This window comes from Schistocerca americana, chromosome 3, assembly GCF_021461395.2.
Source record: "Schistocerca americana isolate TAMUIC-IGC-003095 chromosome 3, iqSchAmer2.1, whole genome shotgun sequence".
Lineage (NCBI taxonomy): Eukaryota > Metazoa > Arthropoda > Insecta > Orthoptera > Acrididae > Schistocerca > Schistocerca americana.
Genome location: NC_060121.1, coordinates 834,835,705 through 834,850,169, shown reverse-complemented (window position 1 = coordinate 834,850,169; position 14,465 = coordinate 834,835,705).

Genomic DNA, 14,465 nt, shown 5'->3' with positions numbered 1-14,465 from the left:
TTGGGGGTATGGCAAACATCTGATTAGCAGTGGTGGTTGTATGCTTTTTGTGTATGTTAAAATTAAATCACCCAATGGATTGGTCCCACTTAGTACCAGACTGGGCGTGGAAGGTAAACAGGGTAGAATCTAAATTTCGGTTAACGAGCTCAACAAACGAGGGTTGTGAATAATGGGGTGTGGTTGTGATACGAAATGTGACACTGACGAAAAAAACCTCTTAAATGGTGACATGTTATCACTAGGCAGATACTTTCGAATCCCAAACACAATGGAAATATGGGTTAAATGCAGAGTAGTAACGTCAGTGGTACCTGACCTGCTTGACAGCAACCAGAAAAACCGCCAGGAAGCATGACTACTAAAACATACATACAGCTTTGCTTTGTATGAAGTGTATGACCTAGGCAGTCGATGATGATTTTGCCCATCGAGTGCTCCATCCTACTGGAACTAAGTTCACTGACCCCGTTACTGGAGTCTGGTTTAGCTCCCATACACTCTTCAAATTGGCCCACTAATTTCCTGACGCAGCCATTTAAGGTGGGCAAGATAATATGTTCTTTAATTTTCATGATCGCGCTGACTCTGGCATCGAGATGATGAATACTGTCCTGGGATACGTTATATTACGCCCGATCCAACTGTTCACGTAGCTCTGTAGCAGATGGTATTTAACAACTTCTCGTCCCATCATACCCCACATGTGGTCGATATGGAAGGAAGTCTGGAGATTATTGAGTTTTCTGGAAGTGTATAGCTCAGCATTATCCAGTTGGAACAACACATTACTTTCCTGTTGCATGAAAGCAAAATAATGGGCCTAACCAAATTCTGCACATAGCAGACACTGATTAGCGTCCCTTCCACATACACCAAAGGTGAATTTGCGTCGTAGGTTACCAGGTCCCAGATCATAAGGCCTAGGGCAGGACCAGTGTGTTTTGGACAAATGCACTCTACGAGATGGTGCTCACCAGGTCTACATCGTAGGCGCAAATGACAATCATTTGCGTAAAGACAGAGTCTGCTTTAACCTCTGAAGACCAAGAAGCGCCATTCACTCTTCCAAACGATCCTCTAACGGTACCAGTCGATCCGTGCACGTCACTACTGTGCGTGAGTAGAAGACAGGCTAGAGATATGTATGCCTGTAAACTTGCTGCTAATATCCTTTTTCACGTCTGGACCAAAGAGCCCTCCTATCTGTGCTGTGGTAGCTATACGATTGGGCCCTGGTGACCTTACAGCACGACAATCTTACTTGCTTCACACGTTTTGTAACACACTGTGACTTCAAGCTGAGCTCTCCCTATTAGAGGGTAGACACAGATAGCGCTTCAGTAGCTATGCAACTACGCTATCTGTGAGCGGATGATATTGAAAGAATTACCAGTGTTACGGCGTCAAGTCAAGCGCTGGCAAGCCAGTCGGGAATGATAGAGCAGATAGGGCTGTGAGAAGAATAGCATGCTGACCGATCACTCTTCCGGACGAACACGCGACAGCAGCAGCCTATATGAGAAGTGACCATAAAGGCCGAGCCCAGTTGATCAGCAGCCTCAAGATTAGCCACTTGCATAGAAGCATCAAAGCTCATTACTTTACTAGAACCCTCTATGTACCAAACTTTGGAATTGTTATACTGTCGAAACTTGATTATTTCGTATGTCGTCATTTGCTTGCGACACATCTGTGTAACGCTAAGTATTGTAATTGCTCATTTTGTAATAAAACGCTTTAAGGGGACGTGCCCCTGCACGGGCTGCATTTTTAGCATTATCTTCACCCTCGTAGTGCAACTGATCTATAAATGAGAGATAGCTCAAAATTCTGACACACAATTAGGTCATTAGTCAAAGCATTTCCCAAAATATCGTTGAGATATATATTATATTTTGGTACTGACAACAATATTAACAATACTATAAAAAACCGAACACTATTTCAATGCCGTACCCATTTCTTTGGAACAACTGACTGCACAGCTCGGTAAAAGAGTCAGAGTACAAACAACATTCACATAAGTGCTTTATGCCTCCAATTTCCTTCCCTGATGTTGATCTGTGAAAAACACAAGTAATTATTTTACTGCAACCAAAATATTTGAAATTGTAGCTCAAATATCATCGAAATCATCATCATGTTACAAATTTTCCAGGAAATAGTAGGCAAGGGCGGTAGAGGAGGTCATTCTAAATATCTGTACCAATTTTTGTGAGTTTAACTTCAGTCATTTAGGCGAAAGGTGTACCTGAATGATGAAAATTCAAGTTTTCGGTAAATCGCATAAGAAGATTTACAGATTTATAAACTTACCACTACGTCGTTTAAAACATTCCAGCTGCCTACTCCAGTTGTCTTCCTTTTTCCTCATCCTCCATACTATTTCTCTTCATTCCTTTCTTTATCCTTGACTCATTGGTAGCAGCTTCTGCAGCTGTCTCTGCTTCAGTTACCTGCCGCTTATCAGTGGCAGTTAGAGCTGAAGCCATACTCCTTCCCGTCTGTATGTTCAATTTCTTCATGGCATTGATCCTTGAAATTGCTCCATCATTGAATGTTGTTATTGCATCCATTACATCAATCCTCAGCACTGTCAGCCCAACAAATAGAGTTTTGGATATTCTCTCCCATATACAGCTGTTGAAGCATTCATTTGCATTCTGAGAGAGACCATGAATACATTCCCTAAGTAGATTTTTATTTGTCACGTCCCTATATACCTATACAGGCCTAATTGCCAATACAGCTAGTTGTAAGGAATGCTTGTGGGTATAATGTATTCCTGTAGCATTGGTCAACGAGTACTTGCACAACGAACCTTCCGCTGTTGGACGCAAACCATGCTGTGGGGTTTCATCTCTTGAACCCATGTTGCCCAAACAGCTCGTCTCATGTTCTCCAAATCTCCTACATTTCTCCTAATTGTTAGTCCAAAATATTGAGTCAAAGAATCAATTTCACTTTTTGGAAAATGACCTTTACCACCTATGTGTTTCCTGTCTGACAATTTTTTTCCTCTTAAGTCTTTACATAATTTTCTCAGTTGATCTCACATCTTTTTTGTACATGTCAAACACATTCAACCTATTCTATCAGAGAGTCCCCATATGGTCTGTCTTTAACAACAGTAGTGGGTCCTTCACAGTCTCCATCGCCAAGTTAACCCACATACCTCACACCGCGACTGACCTCTGATCTTCTAAAAATATTTAGAACTCCTTTCGTCTCCATGTTTCCACTCGGGCCATCAAAGTTCTTTACACGAACATGGATGCCAATAAATTTACCTGAACAACGCTGGCTGTGCTTTGTTAGACATTCAGAATCTAGTATTTTACCAGTTTCAATATGTGGCAGTTACAACCCCATTCAGAGAAGTATGACCTCTCTTCTGCCAAGATGCACCAAATACTTCTACAATGTCTGTATTCTAAGGCAAGGTTGCTGCTTCTTCTGCTGCTCTTTTCATTGAATGTTCACTTTCACCACATAAAGAATTGTGTATTAAATTATTGTATCTGTCAAACCTCAGTGGAGGTGGAGGCAAATCCATCGCTTCACAAAAGGTCCGGGCAGCTCTCCTTCCCCTTCCAATACATCGCATTACATAAGCAAGCTGAATATTTACACTGCAATGTCGCCTATCAGTTACTGACAATGTCATAGTATCACTGAGCATCTCACATGAGTTAAAGGCAATCACTAACCGACTTGAAAGACTCTTACTTGCAGAAATGTCCTCATAAACGTCAATACTATCTTCACATTGCAGTACTTACATTTCACAGCAGTCTTAAAAAGTCTTCATAGCACTTTAGGTTCAAAATAAGATTTCCGTCGTTATTGCTGGTGATAGTACTACTAGGCTTGTTCTTATTACATTTAGAAAGCGGAAGTTAACGTCTATAAGCACTGCCTGGGGACATAGCTTCTGCAGGCAACTTTTGAAGCAACTGATATGTACTATCGGACGTAATTGGAACTGGTTGCCGCTAAACTTTCATTTCGAGCAAAATTTCTTTACTATGGCCATTTGCAGCACAGAAAACACACACAGAAACAAAACAACACACAATAAGTACAAAACCACACGCGTATGAAATTCCGAAATCATATATTATAAGATCTTTGTTTACATTCGAACCATAGCCTTCGATACAGGCCTGTACTTTGATTTCTGGAGTCAGTGCCTTCTAGAATACACCTGTGTAACGATTCGTAACTAACGATGGAAAAAAACGGAAGAACAAAATAATGCATCACATATTCTGACGCACTTCAAGCTGACAGATGGGTGTGGCCCTTGTCCAACATTATGTCCAACCTCAATTTTAGAACGAACGGGAAATAACATTGTCCATAAACTATACATATTTGAAATCGACATGAAATGCTCTTTTCTATAGAACAAGAAAGTTTTTTTTTAAATTTTGCTAATTTTCACGAGCATGTCCCTTTAATATGATTTATTTGAATGTGGTCTAGCGATCAGAGAACACCGGTTTCCCACACGCACCACATTGACGACTAGGCTGAATTTAGCATTTGGCGACTTGAAGATTGAACGAACACCAATGTGACAATCATTCGCCACAGCTGCAAGCGATACATGTAACGCAACTAACGCAGATGTTTCAGTTTCATACCTAGAAAATCTCAATGCTGCTGAACACATTAGAGCAGCTCCTGACGAATGAACCCACCGATACAGTGCAACAGGCAACAACTGTAGATCCGAGTGCCATATCGCCTTTTCTCCACTTTCACGAAAAAGATGAGGAATGGCTGGAGTGGTTGCAACAGTTTGAAGCCCACGTAATTGCTCAAACTGTACCAGGTACAATGAAACAACGTTACTTTTTGTCAGCGATAGGAAGTGCACTGGTCCATCCTTACCTCACCTATGGCTCCACTGCGTGGGCTATGATTAGTCCCTGCCGAATGCAGATCCTCCAGCGCCTGCAAAATAAGGTGCTTCGGCGGAGTCTGCATGCCCCGTCCCTCTCGAAGGTAGTTACCTTCCACGAGGAAACAGGCATGGCCATTCTCAAGACGTCCATGGGAGAGAAGGCAAGGCGTCTCTACGGAAAAGTAGAAGCCCTACTCGACACGGTCGCTGGCTTACAAAACATTCGCACAATACCTTCCCCACACTGGCACAGACACCCTGTTCATCTCACCATCCTTGAGGACTCCGATTCTGACCATGGTTAACAATAGCTCTGTTACGGCCCCTAATGAAGCGTTAGTGTTCACTTGATCACTCGATGGGTATCGACCATCGTCAACCACCACTGTTGATACGTAATGTAGTTCGTAGTTAGTTAATATTTGCCTGCCACCTGAGCTTCCTCCGTTGGAGGGTGGTATGGGACAGTCTCACCGCCACACCTTCGACGTGCACTCCAGTGATGTCTTTGGAATGACATCATTGTCAAATGGAACAATTTTACTATCCACCAAGACAAAAAAAAAAAAAAAAAAAAAAAGTTGACGGCCCAGTCGAACAACAGTCTCAAGACTAGCTAGCGGCTTGTATAGAAGTGTCAAAGCTCATTACGATGCTTTAACCCTGTGTGTTTCAGACTTTGGAATCGTTACACTGAGGAAACTTGATTACTTCGTAAGTCGCCGTTTGCTTGGGACGCATCTGTGTAACAGAAAGGTAAATATCGTAACTCCTCATTTTGTAATGAACACATTAATACCATTTATTTGAATGTTTTCTAGCGATCGGAGACCACAGGTTTCCTAGACCCAATATTGACGACTAAGCTCTATTTAACAACCAATATATCTACTACCTCCGAAGTAGCATATGATCCGAGTACGTGAAGCCACATTGATATTCAGAGGCCTTGTAAATTTGCCACCAACTCCCGATTAGTCTGTCCTATCGCTCGTCTTGTCCGGAAAAATTGGTACCTCTTTGTTACAACACTAATAGTCTGTTTGTAATAGGCATACAATGCTGACAGAATCTCTTCTTATGACAAAGTAGCTATTTCTCATCGGGGAAACAACTTGACTACCACACGATATGTGGACACTCCGACATACGCTAAGAGAAAAGGCTGCCTCTCGTTACCTTGAATCCTGTTGGCGGCGAGATGAAAGCCAAATTGTCGCGAGCACTCCATCCAGCTTTCCAATGCAGAATGAAAGGCAAGAAACAGAGGTGCCACTGCGTGCTGGGCCGGCAATAGCGGTAGCGCGCTGGCAGCTTGTACCGCACGCTGACCCCGGACAAGCTGTCCAAGTGCATCCAGTAACGCCTGCGTATGCTGATTCTGCAAGCGGTAATATTCCGACAGTACATCTGGTGTTTGTGGCGAAGCCATTGTACAAATGAAATCGGGGCAAACTCAACTGGGCAGTATGGGGGCTACGCCAACCACTGTCACACACATTCACTCGTCTGTCCTCGGTCTATAATCCGTCCAACAGTATAGTTTGTTAGAAGACAAGAAAAACACACTTTTTATCTTTGTAGCACAGCTAACCAGTTAGCAGCAGGCTCGTCGCCAGTTTGTGTATGAGGCGGAACTATGGGCCTCATGGAAAAAGAGTGAGCAGGCTGGGTCACGCAATTTGACTCTTAGTCTGATCACGAGGTGTGGCCATTAATTGCACGCGTTGATCACGTAGCCTGACGTGAGGATCGATGAACTATACTTTTGGGGATGTATCTGGAACATCTTAGGTGATTAGAAAGTTAGTAGACAGAATTACAATTAAATTACTTAGCTTTAATTCAGGATCAGCGGTGAACGTCGACGTTGACTTTGTACAATTATATTTACAAATGCTGTTATAGACTGAACTGCAAATACTTCTTAACAATTCTGATTGCTTCACACATACAGATGAATTGTCAATGCATAAACTGTATGTGGCGTCTGGCTAGGTCGTAGCTACTGACTTAGCGGAAGGCTATGCTAACTAGCATCTCTGTAAATGAGATCTCTCAAGCCATAACAAGTGAGCCATTTCTTTTTAAGTCGCCTGTAGAACTGGCTAGTGCGCTAGCTTGTCTCGTAAGACGAGCAGAGTGGTGGCGCTCGGTCCGCTAGCGTCGATAGTGGTGACTCGCGGGTCCGATGTGTACTGACGGACCGCGGCCGATGTGAAGCCTGCAACTTAGCAAGTGTGGTCGCTTGCGGTGGCGCCACAGGTTTAGTGACATCTCTGAAAAGTGAAAGGGACTGTGTCTGTGATACAATATTCACAGTCAACATCTATTATCAGGAGTTCCGGGAACCGTGGTGATGCAAAACTTTCTTTGATGTGTGTATATTGCACAATCATATATTGTACAAATTTTCCCTAAACTCTTTATTACAGCGGCAGCTTAAGCTTTACACCTAATGTCTTTTTTCCAAGCCATACACACTGCCTCATAAACAAAACGAAGTATCCAGAAGACATGTTCGGATGTCGTTGTAACTTCATGTACGTACACACAACTGGCGGACGTATAAATGATTCCAGTTACAGTTCTATGTGACAAGTAGAATTGCCTCTAGTGATTGTTAGTGTAGTTCGAGTTTAGTGTTGTTACCAGTCCTGGTGGACTACGTAAGAAGCGCGGATACAGTCAGATGTTGACTGATAGCTGTGAAGGACACGGAGATGCCGCGTACTCATGGAAAACAGTGTTGGCAGCACCTTGGCTCACTGGACTGATCGTGCAATTTCCAGATTTGTGGGGCGGAAAGCGTTGACACGGTGCCCCCCTGCATACCGTTAATGAACATCCAGTCATAAGGAACACGTTCCCTGATGTGTGATGGCTTTAAACGAAGACTTCATAGGTAATAGAACTCAGTACGTTCTATACAGAAAGATGGGTATCGTCAGGAGTGCCAAGGAAAATATGATAGGATCGCTATGATTCCCTGTACAGGTAAATCATCTTGCGGGCACGAAGACCACGAATCCGCGACTGTGTTCTGATCGTTTAATAACTATACGAGGAAAGAAGATGACTTACACAAAATTTCTATTTTGTGTGATGAATGACAGCTGTCTTTAACAGTAGGAAAATATAAGTTAACGGAAATGAGTAGGAAAAACCGCTTCAGTAGTGTGTGCAACGACTGAAAGCTATATCAAATGGAACGAGTATTTGAGGAAGATGGTGGGGAAACGAATGGTCGACTTCGGTTGAGCATTTTAGGAAAGTGTGGTTTAACCGTAAAGTACCGTATACCGCGTATAGAACAATCGTTCGAGCCATTCCTGAGTACAGCTCGAGCGCTTGGAATTCTCACAAGATCGATTTATAGGAATATATAGAAGCACTTGAGACGCAGAATGCTAGATAGTTACGTGTAGGTTTAATGAACACGCGAGAATTACGGAGGTGCTTCTTGAACTCAAGTGGGGATGCCTGGAGGGAAGACGACGTTCTTCTCACGGAAAATTATTGAGGAAATTTAGAGAACCGGCATTTGAAGCTGACTGCAGAACGATCCTACTGGCGCCAAAGTATAATTCGTTTAAGGACCACGAAGACAAGAGAAATTACGGCTCGTACGGAGGTATACAGAAAGTCGTACTTCCCTCGCCCTGTTTGCGAGTGGAACAGGAAGCGAAATGACCAGCTGTGATTCAAGGTACCCTCTGCCATACACCTTACGTGACTTGCGGATTATTTATGCAGTCGTGGACGTAGATGTAGATTCGTATGTGACTGGGGCCTGACGTTGGACTACAGGGGACCTTGAGGGATGAAATATACGTTGTCAAGATACCGGTGGACAATGTCTGACTACAACGGAAGATCGCTGTACTGTGCACATAGCACACCGCTGCCCTTTCATAACCCCGCCTAACATTTTAGAGAAAGTAGTAGGACAGCATTCTGTATCACCCCAGATCATTTTTCGGAGTTAGCACCAACCGGACTACCGAATTACTGTGCCATCCACAGGACACCGTTAATACCAAAGCACGAACGTTTCCATATGGAGTGATGGTATGATCGGGAAGCATGGATTGCTGATAAATGGTGTCACACTATGTACAGCGAGAATCGCTGTTCTGCAGTACCCCTGATGGCGAACGTCATCGAGTATGGCGCCGACATGGCGAGATGTTCCATTGTTTCAGTGTTTTGGTGAGGCACAGCGCTGTAGTTTCTGGCGTCATGTCGCAGCGGACCTTGGGTATGACATCAGTTCAAGGATGGTAGTGACAAAAGAAGTTGTGACGGCAAAACGTTACGTTAGCGACGTAGTGCGTCCTCATGTTTCATCTCATCTGCGACAGTATCACGACGCCATTTGTCAACAGGATAATGCTCGGCCACACATGCCGCGCCTCTAAGGACCGTATCTGTCATATCGAGGTATTCCTCTAACCAGCAAGACCTCTCACATCTGACCCAATCTGTGTGGAACCAGCTGGAACGTCAAATCCGTCCCAGTACCAGCGGAGAGGATATCAATGACCGGTCGCAACAATTGTGGGCCAACGTGTCACAGGCGAGGATACAAGGTTCTTAAGACACCCTTCCGTATAGAATCAGCGTATCCATCCAGGTCAGAGGGTCTGCAACGTCATACTGATAGGTGAGTTAATACTGCAAAGTTCTTTTTACCCTTGACTCGCTATTGTAATGAGTGAAATAACTTCACCTACCCTTTCCATCCATGAAGTTACATTTCGTTTCCTCTTCATCTTCTGCATGCTTCACTGCTTTTGTAAAGCCACAGATTAGATAAACATGTAACATTTCACAATATTCTGCATGGCAGTGGCTGCTTCTACTTCACAGGTAAAACCTTTGTGTACAAAATGTATGTACATAGTGAATCAGTTAAGCAGTTCACCAAAGATATTTTCTGAACCGTTTTCAATATTTTAGTTCTGTTCCATCCAAATGAATCGTAATAAATTTTTATTAAATTACGTATAGTCCTTTTATAGTTACATTAATTACAGGCTTTGTCCCTTTTCAGAGCTATACTAATTATAGATATTTCTGCGTTAACTTCAAGTTTTTAAATATAAGAGCACTAACCTCTGGTGCTGGTATCGTTTGTATCAAACATCCGTTCAACAATGTTTCTGTCTTCTGAATCGGATAAGTAATTAGAAAGAAATTACAATTTTTTAAATACAGAAACTATTTTTTCTGAACATGAAACCAGCTGGCGTCTTAAGTAGAAGACCCAAATAAGGAATTTCTTAGACAATGTTTCCGGAGTGGAATTTATAGTGACTATTTAGCATATCATCATATGGTGATCAAAACAGGACCTTTTCATCCTCTACTTTTGAGATATGTTCCCTGACATGTTGCCTTTCCTGCTTGTTGCACCCAATAGAGGTGATATAGCCGTATCCCTCTGGTTACCAGTCTGTCCATAACCGCAACAGGAACATCATCAGAAAAGCTGCACGGGACAGATGGCTGTAGTGAATTGACAGCTGATTAGCGGAAATCAGCTGTTGACTAGTTCGACATCCCAAGAGTGTTTGTCCCTTCTACAGACAGGTTACAAGAACTGAACTGTGAGATGAAGCAACAATCAGTATTGGTTGCAGTGAAGTATTTATTATTTTCAACCAACGACGCGTTTCGCCCGATTCAGGCATTTTCAGATTTGCTGAATATTAGTGGTGTTAGGTACATAAGATACCGACCACACAGAACGTGCCAGTAAATAACTGCACTCGTCAAATATCTCGAAACATTGGGCTGTGTCCTTGCTGAGGCATGCAAATTGGTCCAGTGAATGTAAAACAGGATCAGGCCTACATAGATATATCACCATGCAAACATATCGGAGGTGTAGTTGCTCATGTCCGAGCAATGCACCTAGTGTTCTGTGAGAGTAAAATCAACATAACGTTATTGTACTGGAATTAGTAGAAGATATGAAACGGTGACGTTTACATACACAGTAAATCAAATATTGTAGACAAGCCGATGGTAAAGCCTCCAACAGATGGTGGCGTGAAAAGCTTTATATTAATGACGGACACTGCAATAAGACAGTGAGTTGCTTGCTAGTGTGAATTACGAGGGACATTCAATAATTAAAGAGACAAACTGTTGTAGAAGAAACAGTGTGTTTTTACTAAATGAGATTTTCACTACTTTTTAAGTTATGCCCACCAACATTAATATACGTGACCCAATGGTGAGCTAGTTTTCTAAGAAGTCCTTGTGTTGTTTGAGCAACTTTCCCACAAATTGTTTGACCTACTTGTTGTAATTCCTTGAGTGGGCCAAACAAATGGAAATCCCAGGGAGCCAAATGTGGAACGTAGGGAGGAAGAGGCAATATCTCTCAGTCCATGGTTTCAATGATTCCTTGGGTCAGCTGGGCCGTACTGTTGATATCATTGTCGTACAGCAGTTTCGCACCCTTTCTTTGAGATCCGTGACGTATTTCTGTCACTGCTATCTTCATGTGGTTGATCTGTGTGCCTGAGTTCTAGGCCCTGTTTAATGTACGCTGATCTTTCAAATAATTACGAAATACTATATCTGGGACCTCCCAAAAGACGGTCAACATCTGCTAGAATTATGAATTTCTTTCGGACAGGTGAGCTGGTGTGCTATTTCATGTTTTGTCTTATGGCTTCTGATCAAAAATGCTTATCCCAGTTGTCATTACTCGGTAAAATCTTGTGTAGGAAAGGATCATCTTCCCTATCATAGCATTCTTTCAAGTCTGGGCACATCTTGAGCATTCTTTCCTTGTATTGTTAAGTCTTTCGTGACCCAACTTGCACTTGTTTTGCTGTAGTTGAACGTGTTTCTGATAACGTTACGAATTGCGCCAACATTTATGATAACCGTTTTTGCTATATGTTCAACTGCAATACGTCGATTTTCACGAATAATGTCGTCAATCTGGGTTTCAGACGAAGGAGTTCATATCTCAACTGGTCGGCCACGACGTTGCCTCCTCGTCACTGAGTTTCGACGTTTCTTTTTAACTGTTCCGCTCACTTATAAAAATTTCCTATGTTCATAGAATTTTCATGGAACAGTAAAATCATTCCAAAAAAGATGAAAGTCCGTTTTTTGCATTCAGAAAGCGAAAAACGTACCGCTGAACATTGTTCATTCAAATGAACACTTCAGAGGACACGACATCGTTAAACACAACATCGTGTTTTAAAGAAAACCATTTTTAGTCCTTACTTCCAACGATGCCATTGAAGTCACTTCCCAATTATGCCAACTTAAAGTCATGAAAGTATAAAAATCCTCCTGCGACCAGCTACATTTCCACGTCAGCTTGTGTTTTTAATTGTTGAATGTTCCTGTGCGTTGTTGTATGCTTCCAGATGACCACATCAGTTTATCCTGTGCAAAGTGGTTTGTGTCAGTATAACTGCTACAACCCATACATATTTGAACATATTTACTGTAGTCAAGCTCTGATCTTCCTCTACAATTACTAGTTACCAAATTATATGTTCTTTGGTGCCTCGAAATGCATGCTATAGAAATTTCTCTTACTCAGTCACGTAGTGCAGCATCGCTCCTTCTTCTTCGACATGGTTCAGCACCGCCCATTCGTTGCCTGAACCGCCCATATATTCCTCCGCCTCCTTTTGTGCAACCGTTTCCCAACAGTTACAGTGTTCTTCTTGCTAGTATTGTTTGTTGCACACGTTTCTCTTTCATATGACGCCTCAGTCCAAATATATAATTTCAAAAAATACATCTCAGAACTTGACTTTGTTTTCTATGACAACGTAGTTTAGATAAAAGCGTTTCATGCTACTGCTTGTCTGCATTTTATAGATTATTTTGTAAGGTCATCGTCAATCATTGTACATCTGGAATAAAAATACTCGCCTACTGCATCTAACATCCCTCCCTCCCCCTCCCCCCCATCATCTAATTGTGCCAGGGTCTCCTCCCCCCATTTGACTATATTCCGTTACCCTTGTTGTACATGTATAAATATTCACCTTATAACACCATTACTAGACACTAACCAGTTCGTTCAATTAGTCATCTAAATCCTTTTCTTTCTCTCACTCGGAAAAAATTGTTGTTGTTGTTGTTGTTGTTGTTGTGGTCTTCAGTCAAAATGGTTCAAATGGCTCTGAGCACTATGAGACTTAACTGCTGAGGTCATCAGTCCCCTAGAACTTAGAACTACTTAAACCTAACTAACCTAAGGACATCACACACATCCATGCCCGAGGCAGGATTCGAACCTGCGACCGCAGCAGTCGCGCGGTTCCGGACTGAGCGCCTAGAACCGCTAGACCACCGCGGCCGGCAGGTCTTCAGTCCTGAGACGGTTCGATGCAGCTCTCCATGCTGCTCTATCTTCTGTAAGTTTCTTCATCTCCCAGTACCTACTGCAATCAACATCCTTCTGAATCTGTTTAGTGTATTCGTCTCTTGGTCCCCCTCTACGATTTTTACCCTCCACGCTTCCCTCCAATACTAAATTGGTGATCCCTAGATGCCTCAAAATATGTCCTACCAACCGATCCCTTCTTCTAGTCAAGTTGTGCAACAAACTTCTCTTCTCCCCAATCCTATTCAATACCTCCTTATTAATTATATGATCTACCCATCCAATCTTCAGCATTCTTCTGTAGCATCACATTTCGAAAGCTTCTATTCTCTTCTTGTCCAAACTAGTTATCATCCATGTTTCACTTCCATACATGGCTACACTCCATACAAATAGTTTCAGAAACGACTTCCTGACACTTAAATCTATACTCGATGTTATCAAGTTTGGCCGGCCGGAGTGGCCGAGCGGTTAAAGGCGCTACAGTCTGGAACCGCACGACCGCTACGGTCGCAGGTTCGAATCCTGCCTCGGGCATGGATGTGTGTGATGTCCTTAGGTTAGTTAGGTTTAAGTAGTTCTAAGTTCTAGGGGACTTATGACCACAGCAGTTGAGTCCCATAGTGCTCAGAGCCATTTGAACCATTTGTTATCAAGTTTCTCTTCGTCAGTAACGCTTTTCTTGCCATTGCCAGTCTACATTTTATGTCCTCTCTACTTCGACCATCATCAGTTACTTATGCTCCCCAAGTAGCAAAACTTCTTTACTACTTTAAGTGTCCCATTTCCTAATCTAATTCCTTCAGCATGACCCAACTTAATTCGACTACATTCCATTATCCTAGTTTTGCTTTTGTTGACGTTCATCTTATATCCTCCTTTCAATACACTGTCCATTCCGTTCAACTGCTCTTCCAAGTCCTCTGCTGTCTCTGACAGAATTACAATGTCATCGGCGAACCTCAAAGTTTTTATTTCTTCTCCATGAATTTTAATATCTACTCCGATTTTTTCTTTTGTTTCCTTTACTGCTTGCTCAATATACAGATTGAGTAACATCAGGGATAGGCTACAACCCTGTCTCACTCCCTTCCCAACCACTGCTTCCCTTCCATGTCCCTCGACTCTTATAACTGCCATCTGGTTCCTGTACAAATTGTAAATAGCATTTCG